General features: G+C 31.5%; 2 long non-coding RNA genes across 2 annotated transcripts; one reads left to right on the top strand and one right to left on the bottom strand.

Moving 5' to 3' along the window:
- Nucleotides 1-2,881: 2,881 nt before the first annotated feature.
- On the bottom strand, nt 2,882-4,245 carry LOC139989628 (uncharacterized). The gene is made up of 3 exons (XR_011800369.1): nt 3,997-4,245; nt 3,390-3,565; nt 2,882-3,319 (listed from the first exon to the last, which is right to left on the bottom strand). It is a non-coding gene; the product is annotated as an uncharacterized lncRNA (long non-coding RNA).
- An 86-nt stretch (nt 4,246-4,331) lies between these two features.
- LOC139989931 (uncharacterized) lies at nt 4,332-5,369 on the top strand. Its single transcript, XR_011800445.1, has 2 exons — nt 4,332-4,897; nt 5,009-5,369. It is a non-coding gene; the product is annotated as an uncharacterized lncRNA (long non-coding RNA).
- Nucleotides 5,370-10,708: the final 5,339 nt, after the last annotated feature.

The following is a 10,708-nucleotide window of genomic DNA, read 5'->3' as shown; positions in this document are numbered from 1 at the left end:
CTCTTTTTCATTTAGAGCAAGGTCGATGAGGTAATTTTTAAATTGGCAACTGATTAATTGAAACGATTGATCCGTGAAAAGTGAAGGACGCATGTCTCTTCGAATATTTTTGCAAATAAACGGCTTCTGCTGTAATCTTTAACTTTGAATTTGAATGTTCTTGAAATTTATTATTTCCAATTAAAAAGATATAAATGTATTAAAAAAGGTAAAAGTATATATTTTATTTGAGTTTTCAAGCAGCAAGATAGAATTTTTAATTATTTTTCTATAGTTTTATGATATATAAATTGATAATTCTAATATCCTATATATCGATAAAAACAATAAAAATCATTACCTATTTCAAGAAAAATCATCCATTTAAAAATTAATGCAAATCAACCAAATTATTTACATATTTATGAGTAGCAGTATATGTAAATACATCGTGTATTATTAACATTGCAAACCAGTATTTACTTAGAAACATTTTTATCAGGGGTCAATTAATACAAACTCAAACGTGCTTCAAGAAAGTATCCGGGCATTGACTACAGAACATTTTTAACACTTAAATCATTATAATATATAGACTGCAGGTTTTTATTCATTTGTAAGGAATTAGAAAGTCCAAAATTACACAGAATGCATATAGTATGAGATAATATATAAAATATACCAAGTGTAGTGCTTTCTATAATATATAGTAGATAAAACAATTTTCTACCGAAGTTGAACTTGTCTCATTATATTCTTAAAAATATAAATGGGCATACAAATTTCTAGTCTAAAAATAAATGTTAAAGATAGTTCCACTGAATATTGAGACTTATTGATATAACAGGTAATTAACTGTGTAAATACTTTTGTGATCTCTGCGAAATATACACTTGTACTAAAGACCTTACAATTTCAAATTTTCAAATTTGTTTCCAACTCTATCCTATAACACAATCATGATAATCGAATCTTATTACAGTACTAGTAAAATTCCAAAATGTTTCTTATAAGACGTGTAATATATTTATAAAAGATTCCTGTAAGTGTTTGAATACTTTCGTAAGCAACTGTAGCTTCCAGTCATAAAAGAACTGGTTCTCATGAAAGATCGACATAAGACCAGTAGGAGTTTAAAATCGGCCAGAATCAATCTTAGAATCGGGATTCCGGTACGGTTAATAAAGATCTGAGGAGGCATAGTCCCACGGCAGAATAAACACGGAGAAAAGAATCGCCCGCTGCGACGAACACCGAGAAGGGCGTGGCGGGAAAACATGCAGTCACAATGTTGGTCCAACTACACGACAATTATCGATAGTGCCCTTTATAATTAAAAGAACTGAATCCCTTGGGCCCCTTTCTGGGCACGAAACGGCAGTATATCTAGCATCTTTTTGATATCCCATGGTGACGATCCGGTCGAATAATAAATACTTCGTCTCGAAGCGACGACTTTTCTTCTTTAACCGCGAAGGTGAAATCTAGTTACTGTAACTATGCGCTTGTTCGTTTTCTTTTTATAAGACTCGATAACGTGCTGAGACATTGTACTGTATCTCAGTCATTGTAGCAAGCAGTTTTTTTTCCTTGTTGTTGTCATTGTTACGTAAAGTTATATGTGTATGAGAATTTGATGGATTGAGGGAAACATGGAGATTTATGGGAATTTAATCATCAAATAGTATCGTTGTTTATACATGACTATAATATAATTTATGTTTCATTATTAAAAAAAGGTATATTCGAGGAAAATATGGAAATTTACGAAAATCTAATTATCGAATAGTATATTCGAAGAAGATATGGAAATTTGTGGAAATTTCACCATCAAATAGTATCACTATAGTAATTTATGTTAAATTACTCAAATTAATGGTATTCAATTTTATTTTGTATTTTACATTCTCCGTGATAATTGTTATATATAGTATGGACACACCAAAAATACCAAAAATATAAAATATAATATTTTCACAATTTATAATAATAAATACACATAATAAATCACATAATAAATATCTATATCTATTTTTGACTTACAGATTTCTATTATATAATATAATCTGTTATTATAGAAAATAAAAAAAAGTGACCTTCAAGATAATTTTACTGTCTTTCATATTTTTCATTTATCAAATTTTCGCTCATTGCACGGTAAAATTGCATATACATGATCCTTACTTACATAAATTTAATGAATGGAAGCAAGTCACTTCCTTGGTCGGCAGAGCAGAAAATCGTAAATTACTCTGACAGCATTGATTCATAGACCTTTGTTAACTGGACAGATATTGTCCACTTTTATGAATGCTACAGGTTCTTAAATTCTTCCATAATTTCATTGTAGTCCATAACTTGATGCTGAAGCTTATAAATACATTAGAAAAATAACAATTTTGAAAATATTACCCATGTTAACTCACGTCTTCTCCATCAGTTCATTGAGAGCCGATTATTTCTTATTTAGCGAAAATAATCTGCATATGTGAGATAAATAAATGAATTAATATCTTCATGTAAAATAATTGTTTAACCCATAACTGTTATCGTTGGGTCATAGCGATCCACGATGATAATAATTTACATTAGAATACTTAACATTAGAATATACACTTGACGGTATTACCTGACGGTAGCCGCATTTTTATATAGTCCAACCTAAATTTAACTCATTGATGATAATTATATTGAATAATAATATCCAAGCTGCCGCTAGGCAACCAATAACGCTAAAGTGAAATAATTTTCGATGAAACGGTAAATATATGGAGTGTTGTAGTTTATTCCAATTTTCCGACAGTCAAAAATGTAATAAATATAACCGCTGTTATTGAAAAATTGTTTGCAGAACAAAAATTTGTAAAGTGGATTGTTATATTATATAGTGAATTGTTATATATTATATATGTAATATCAACAGAAATTATTATTCTATATCCTGAAAACTAAAACCGAGCAACGATTATGTGCATAGGAACAATACTCAAAATCTTGATTTTGACAACATATTTCAAAGTCCTCGAAATCACTAAGGTTACCTATTCCGCCGAATTATTAAAATCGTTATCAAAATAAGAAAGTCAGATCACGGAGTGAGACACCCACAATCTACTTTTAACCCGAAGTAGCTATCACGTGCGAGACGTTATTCCAACCCAAGTGGTTAAAATAAACAGAAAGAGGAAAGATGTGCAAAAAGAGTGATTCTTTCTAGTTGCAGCAGTTGGTCGATCGCGCGTGAATGCATCGAACGAAACGGATTGTTTCGACCGTCGAGAGTAATATTCCATTCAAAGGGCAGAGAGGGGGGTATCAACCTTCTCGATAGTCCTCGAGACTGCAAGTAATTTCGAGTGATTTCAATTTCAATTTAACCTCTCAAGCCGATTTCATGAGTTCTCCATTACCTTATTTCGAAGATCGACAGTAGAGACGCAATTATCCGATATCGTTGACGGAATAGAAAGTCTCATTATGAATTCGCTTGTTCGCTCCATGGGGACCATTACGACGACAGAATTCGATTTCAACGAATGTCCTAAGTATATATAGTTTGAGAAACCAATATCGCCATTCTTAGTATCTATTACAGAAATAGAGTCGAAATAGAACATCGTTAGTATGTAGTGGCTTTAGGGAAGGTGTAACGCGAAAAATTGGTAGCTGAGGACAAAAACTTATATTGAAAATGGGCAAATTTTGGTCTTTCTCGGAAATGAAAAATTCTTTCATATAATAGTATAATTTTGATGATACATGTCAGAATAAGGGGAAAGATATAAATATACGTTGTTGTTATTATTCATAACATATTAAACATTGGATCGAAGAATAATAATAATAATGGAATAATAAAATAATTTTATAAAAACGATATCCAGTTTCTCGTCTTTTATAAAATCAAACTCGATAAGTGATATTGGAACATAATTATTATGGCACAAATTAACACTAAACCTACCACGACCGCTCAAATGACTGTTTTTTAAATTTCGTTTAGAATTTCCTACATACGTTATTATACCACCATTTAACTTCACGACTTTTCTTATAGTGTACGTACAATGAATTTGTTATTGTTCACTTCTTTGTTTATTATTTAATTTCTGAAAAAAATATGTAGTGCGTTTTACCTATCGCGACTGATCATTTAACTAGTTGAACGATTTATATCTTTTTGTAATAGTAGTCTCTTGAAAACTCAATTCTGAAACTAAAAGTGCACAGAAACAGAAGCATTCCGAGTGTTAGAAACTAAATTTATTGCATTTCTGCATGCTCTTGGCGCATATGAGGCTAAAATGTAGGTATATCACTTCTATGAAATAAAACGGCATTTTTCTCAAACACTATGAGCAGAAATAACTTTACGGAAATTATGAAATTTATTCGGTTTGATAACAGCAATCAAAGAAGCCATAGCTTATAAACCGATAAATTTATTTTGATTTCTGAAGTTTGATGTAAATTCCATATATTACTATCGACGAACAATTGTTTCCGACATAATCAAAGTATAGATCTACTCATTACATGCCCAATAAACCGGACAAATTTAGTACCAAATCCTGGATAGCGTCCAATGTAAGTAGCAAATATATTATAAAGGCTTTCCATATTTTGGAAAAGATGAAATGAGAGAATCTTTAGTTTCGTTTGGGGAGTTTGTCAGTGCGGAATTAGTAAAACCATATACAGGACATGAAAGAAATATAACCATGGATAATTTTTTTACAAGCGTGTCCATAGCGACTAAACTTTTAGCAAAAACAACTACGGTTGTCGGAACAATTCGCGCAAATAGAAGAGTGCTACCCAAAATTGGCAAAACAGACAAAGGGCAATATGACATGCTTTTCAATAAAATTACATCATTCAAATAATTGTATTCTGACAATTTAGAAAACTAAACTACGTAAAAAAGTACTGGTCTTTAATGCAATGCATACATCCGTAGAAAATGAAAAAAATAATGCCAGTATACCGGTGACAATTAGATTATATAATAGCACCAAATTCGGTGTAGATGTGATCGGCCCAATGGACAGAAAATACACTGTAAAACCTAAATCTCGGAGATGCCCTCTACAAGTATTTTTCAAAATCGTAGACTTAGCTGGGATAAATGCATGGATTTTATAAAAAGACATCACGGAAGAAGAAATTTGGGGGCAAGAATTTTTATTTCAATTGGGTCAAGAACTTACTATCGCATATCAAAAAGCTAAGCAAAGAAGATCCAGCAGAACCAATCACAAATGTAAGTACAGGTTCAAATGAATGAAAAAAGTGCCAGATAAAATATTGCAAAAACGATAAGACTAACAAAATCTGTCTAAAATGTAAAAAATATGTATATGGAAAATGTGCATTCGAGAAATGTATAATTTGTAAGAAAATTTGGTGAAAAAGAATAAAATATACATTATTTATTCCTAAATAACAGAAATTATATTTTTTTACTATCAGATTTGCTATTATCTTATTGCTATTATTCTATATTAAAAAATATAAGTTGTTTTAAAGACCGGTCACGGTAGGAATAAGTATACGTAAAATGTCGGTAGAATTAGTATTAATGTCATAAATAATGATATAACGAATGATCGTTACTGCATATAATTATACGATACATAAAAATTTTACAAAATTACAAGGTATAAAGAATACTCAGTATTGCAATTAAAAGTTTTAATATTTTGGTAACAAGTTCAACAACGATATATTTAAATCTACAATTAATGTAAAATTATACTTTATACATAAACACTATACAATACTAAATACGTGACGAAACTGCTTACGCAATTACTTAGATTAATAGAGTGGTTAGTGTATTAAAACGTATACTATTGTTTAATAAAAAATTATTCACTTACAAAGAATTGTTTAGATATACATACATACATATATTTTACTTACTACCGTAACTTAATTTATATTTGAAAGTTAAAAACAATAATCTATTATAATTTTCAGCTATCTATGGTACAACAAATCTTAATTTGTTATTTATCATTAACAGTTTTTACTAGTAATTCTAAAGAAAATTCAATTATTAACCAAAAAATTCCAAATTCTAATTACCACCTCGATTATTTATCTCATAGACAGCAAAATGATCAATGTGAACAATTTCCTCTTTTTTGTCTTTTACATAACACAAACTTACATCGTTAGGGTAATTAAGGATGAGATGCTATATATTTTAAAAAATTGATACTGTGCCTAAACTCTATAACAGAAAATTTGTTCAGAAGCAAGTATCGTTAATGAAACAGACTATACAAATGTATATTTCGCAGGAATCACATATTATTCGTTATATTGATAAATAATATTCAGTGGGCCGATGTTTAGTTATTATATATTTATTTCTTATTATATTATTATACATACACTTTTATGAATACAAAATTGCATTATATAATAAAAAGGGAAGTATACTGTTCTGCATGGCTCACCGTTACGCTATATAATCTTATTTGCATATGTATGTAACACTATCGGCGTACTTATCTTTATGATTGTATTGGATCTATCAGAAATAATCAATGAGATCCGCATTCACACGAGAAATTTGAATTTTGCTAGAAATTTTCCTTGATTTGACGCATAATGAAGGATCTACAATAAAATCAACTTTACACTATCCCGATCCTACTTACGGCAAGAAGGCCGCGCAACGACGTGAAACAGGTTAACTTACACACATTTCAATGGAGCAAGATTCGCTACAAAAAAACGAATTCCAAATAAAAGGACGCCGATGGAACTGTTAAGGGGGACGGTGTAGCAGAAGGAAGAGACGAAGGAAGACGAAAGGGGCAGTGAAGAGGGAAACTCCAAGAGGTAGAAGATCCAACGGCTGAATTTTCGGCGACGAAAACTGAGCGGAGGATGAGAAACGACAATAACTTCTCGGCTCGGCGTACAATTTGATTTTATGCAACGCTTGGCACGCCTCTTAGCGCGAGATATCCTTATAACGTTTAACTAGATTGTTATGATTGTTGTCCCCGGTACCGTTTCTCTCGCTCCTCTCCCTTCCTTTAGCTTTCTTCCCTCCTCTCATCCCTCTTTTGCCTCGTTCGTTACGTATTATATATGTATGATGCACACAGCAGAAATAAACGCATACATAAGTATAAAAGCGCACACAGAGACTGTTGGCAGCGAAATTCCGAGGGAATTTCAACCTTCTCATCCACTCACCTTCTTTGAACATGTATATACAGGGTGTCCTAGATTTTAAAGTTGAAACTTAATCAGTTTATTCTGTAGATCTAACTAGGGAAAGAAACATAAACATAAATCGTATAAAACATTATTAATTAAGAAATTATGACAAAAATACGAAATAGAAAGAGAACAGTAACAGATATGCTACTGCGATACAGTGTAGGAATAGGTCAGAAATATTTACGTTTGGTCTATTTATACGAACTATATAGACTATTTGTGGTCGTCAAAGTTAACATACTCCATCTTAACATATCTACCGTTCTTGACAAGGCAAGATTGGCAACGGTCGAAAGTGAAATTAATTACTCTGTAAAGTTCATTTTTATTTTGCTTCATTTTAGTAAACGCATCATTAATTTTTTTATTAATTCATCAAGCGAAATCATATTTTGGATTTTCATTTTTAATAATGTTGCAAACGACCTATGTTATATATAGACATATATAATGTAGATAATATATAAACAAAGTTTTACCGTTAAAATCTGAAATACGCTGGCTAAAGCGTTTCAGAGGTTGAGTTTAATTAAACAGAGAATAGTAGTTTCCCAGTTGTTTTATTATTATTTAACGGACGAGTGTCGATAGATAAATGCAATTGATATAGAGAATAAATAATAAATTAAATTAAAATATTGACCACTATCCTATCGTATTTTTTTATTTCTCATAAATGCATAAACATTCGCAGTCTAATTATCATTTATTTTTGCAATTTTGAAACATGCTATACATGTGCATATGTAGATATATAAATATATCCCGATCTCTCTCTTTCTCTTTACGTCTACGTTCTCTTTCTCTTTACCTCTACGTTTCTCTTTATCTCTGCGTTCTTGCAGCTGATATATACAAAGATATCGTAGCATACTGCCGCATTGCAGCTGTTAATACAATAACCTGTTAAACAGCGTAACTAGGTATGTACATGAAAATATCTCGTGACGTTGGTAATTTCAGACAATTTCAAGAATTGTAACCGCTCATATAATTCTACTAAACCTCGAAATTTTAATATATATTATTATTTTAATATAACATGCATAAAATTAAAATAACTATATACAAATTTATTTTGTTTTAATTTACAATTTTATGTTGTTTTAACTAAGTTATAGAACTTCAAAAAACAGGATATAGAGTAGTTTTATGATTTGATTTTCAAAATTCAAAGAAGTATAAAAACATAGAAATGTTTATATAAATAGGAAGATTCGATATTTAAAGAAATATAGGAACTTGGAACTATACAAATATAAAAATTGAAATTTAAAAATGAAACATCAATGTTCAACGGAACCCAAAAATAAAAACTCACACAGAGTTAATCCAATCTCCCGATAAACACGCCCAGCCTCCACTTACACCTGCACTTCCAATCACCTCTAATAAAAGGTACGCGAGGCAAGCGAGTAGAAATCGGGCGCGTATCCGTAGGGTAACAGTGTGATATTCATATTCTTGGCAGCAAGTCCGCCAAGAGCAAAAGGTTGCCTGTACGAAGAGAACGAGAAAGAGACAGAGAAGGGGAACAAGAGGACAGCGGAGGTTGCCGATGGTTGGCAGAGCGTCGAAGCCAGTGGTGCAGACCAGTGGCCCGATGGAGGCAACTCTGGTATTCTAACCCTACAACCAGCCAAGGGGGGGCGCCGCCGTTGCTGCTGATGCTGCTGCTAGCTGCTCCAGGTATACTGTCTGCGGTGCTGGTTGCACACAGCGACAAAGAATGTTGGTAACACGAACGTGGGGATAGAGAAGAGAAAGAGAAAGGGGGAGTGCTGGCGATGGTAGGCCCTGGATACCACTCTAGATATTTCTTATCCCAGCGCACGTAACCCTCTAACAAGCTAGCAAAGTTTACCAATAAATTGTATGACGGCAAGCGTCGACTGGATCCTAGCGAACCGAATATCGCTGGTACCGCGCTGTTTCCGCTTCCAACAGCGTACTTATGCCCTTCTACTTTCTTCTTTAGAAGCTTCAACGTTGATCTTCATCGTAAATATTTTAGAAAGAATCTACAATCTATGGAGTGGGTGGATGAAAGAAAATTGTGGGTTTTGGTAAATTGAAGTAGCCCTTTGAAGATTGGTTTGAGAGGAGAATTATGAATTATATGGTGTGTTTGAAGTAGTTTGAGAGGAGTTTGGAGAAGTTCGTGAGTAATTTCATGGGGTTTGGAAGCTTTATGAGCAGTTTTGTGATATGTAACATGTAACTAGACTACATGTATTTATACAGATATGATATCTACCCACATAAAGTATGCAAATATAGACAAAAGATATGCAAAGTAGGGAAAACCTACACAAAACCTTAGTTCCTACAAAATAATTGCTACGAAAGGTATTCGCACACCATTGTATTTATTACAACATTTACACATATATTAAATTATATTAAATTTTGTATCATTTAGTAGTATGTTCTTTGTGAAATTATTAAAAACTTGATACTATGAAAATTAAATCTAAAATCTGATAAAAAGATGCTTCATTTGAAAATAAGAGTATGTGCAAATATTTTTTATAATCACTGTAAGCACCAGAATAAAATCATGTATCATACTTATCTCCATAACTAAGTAAAAGACACCCAGCGACCATTTGGCCGATACTTTTCGCTATATTGAAATGTTTATCAATAGAAAAATACAAGACACGTAGTAAACCGTACAACGCTGTGTTCACTTCTAACAGCGTACTATGCTTTACTACTTTCTACTTTGAAGAGTTCGATGTCCATCTTTGAAAACATTTTAAATATTTTAAGGAGGATCCACGATCTATAACGAGGGTAGATGAAAAAAGAGATGCGTTTTGGAGGATTGTGGTTCTTTGAAAAATAGCTTGAGATATTGTGCGGTTATGTTTAAAGTAGTTCGAAGGTATTTGGGAGAATTCGTGAGTGGTTTCGTGAAATTTGGAAACTTAGTATGCATTTGATTCGAAGTTTGAGTAGCAAATTTGATTGTTTTATGTGTATTTAAAAATGAAAATTTTAATTATCTGGACCAACTTGCTTAGAAATTGAAATGGAAGTATTATTACTAACAAAATTTCACAAGACACGTGTCACAAATTACCAGTATGTATTATTAAATATTTCTGTATAACATTAATGATTTTAGTAATAAAATAAATCACAGATTTGCTTCAAAAATTTTTTGAATCGAGTAATTATATTATGGAAAGTTATTAATTATATTATGGAAAATTATATTATGGAAGTATTATATTATGGAAATATTCCTCGATCGATTATGAAAATGTTTTATTTTATCTTCACAATTTCTTGTATTTTCTGAAAATTTAATATCTTCAAGCTGTGTCTACTGAAACAAGTGACGATATATCACATAGGTACATGATATGCAATATATTTTTGCATAAAAAATTAAACATAAGGAGGCATTTTTATACTGTATTATAAAAAAAAACATTCTCATAATTTCTTAGTCATATAATAAATTTTTATCTAG

The sequence above is a fragment of the Bombus fervidus genome, chromosome 8 (genome assembly GCF_041682495.2).
Source record: "Bombus fervidus isolate BK054 chromosome 8, iyBomFerv1, whole genome shotgun sequence".
Lineage (NCBI taxonomy): Eukaryota > Metazoa > Arthropoda > Insecta > Hymenoptera > Apidae > Bombus > Bombus fervidus.
The sequence above is the reverse complement of the archived record's forward strand: the minus strand, read 5'-3'. Positions and strand labels throughout refer to the sequence as shown.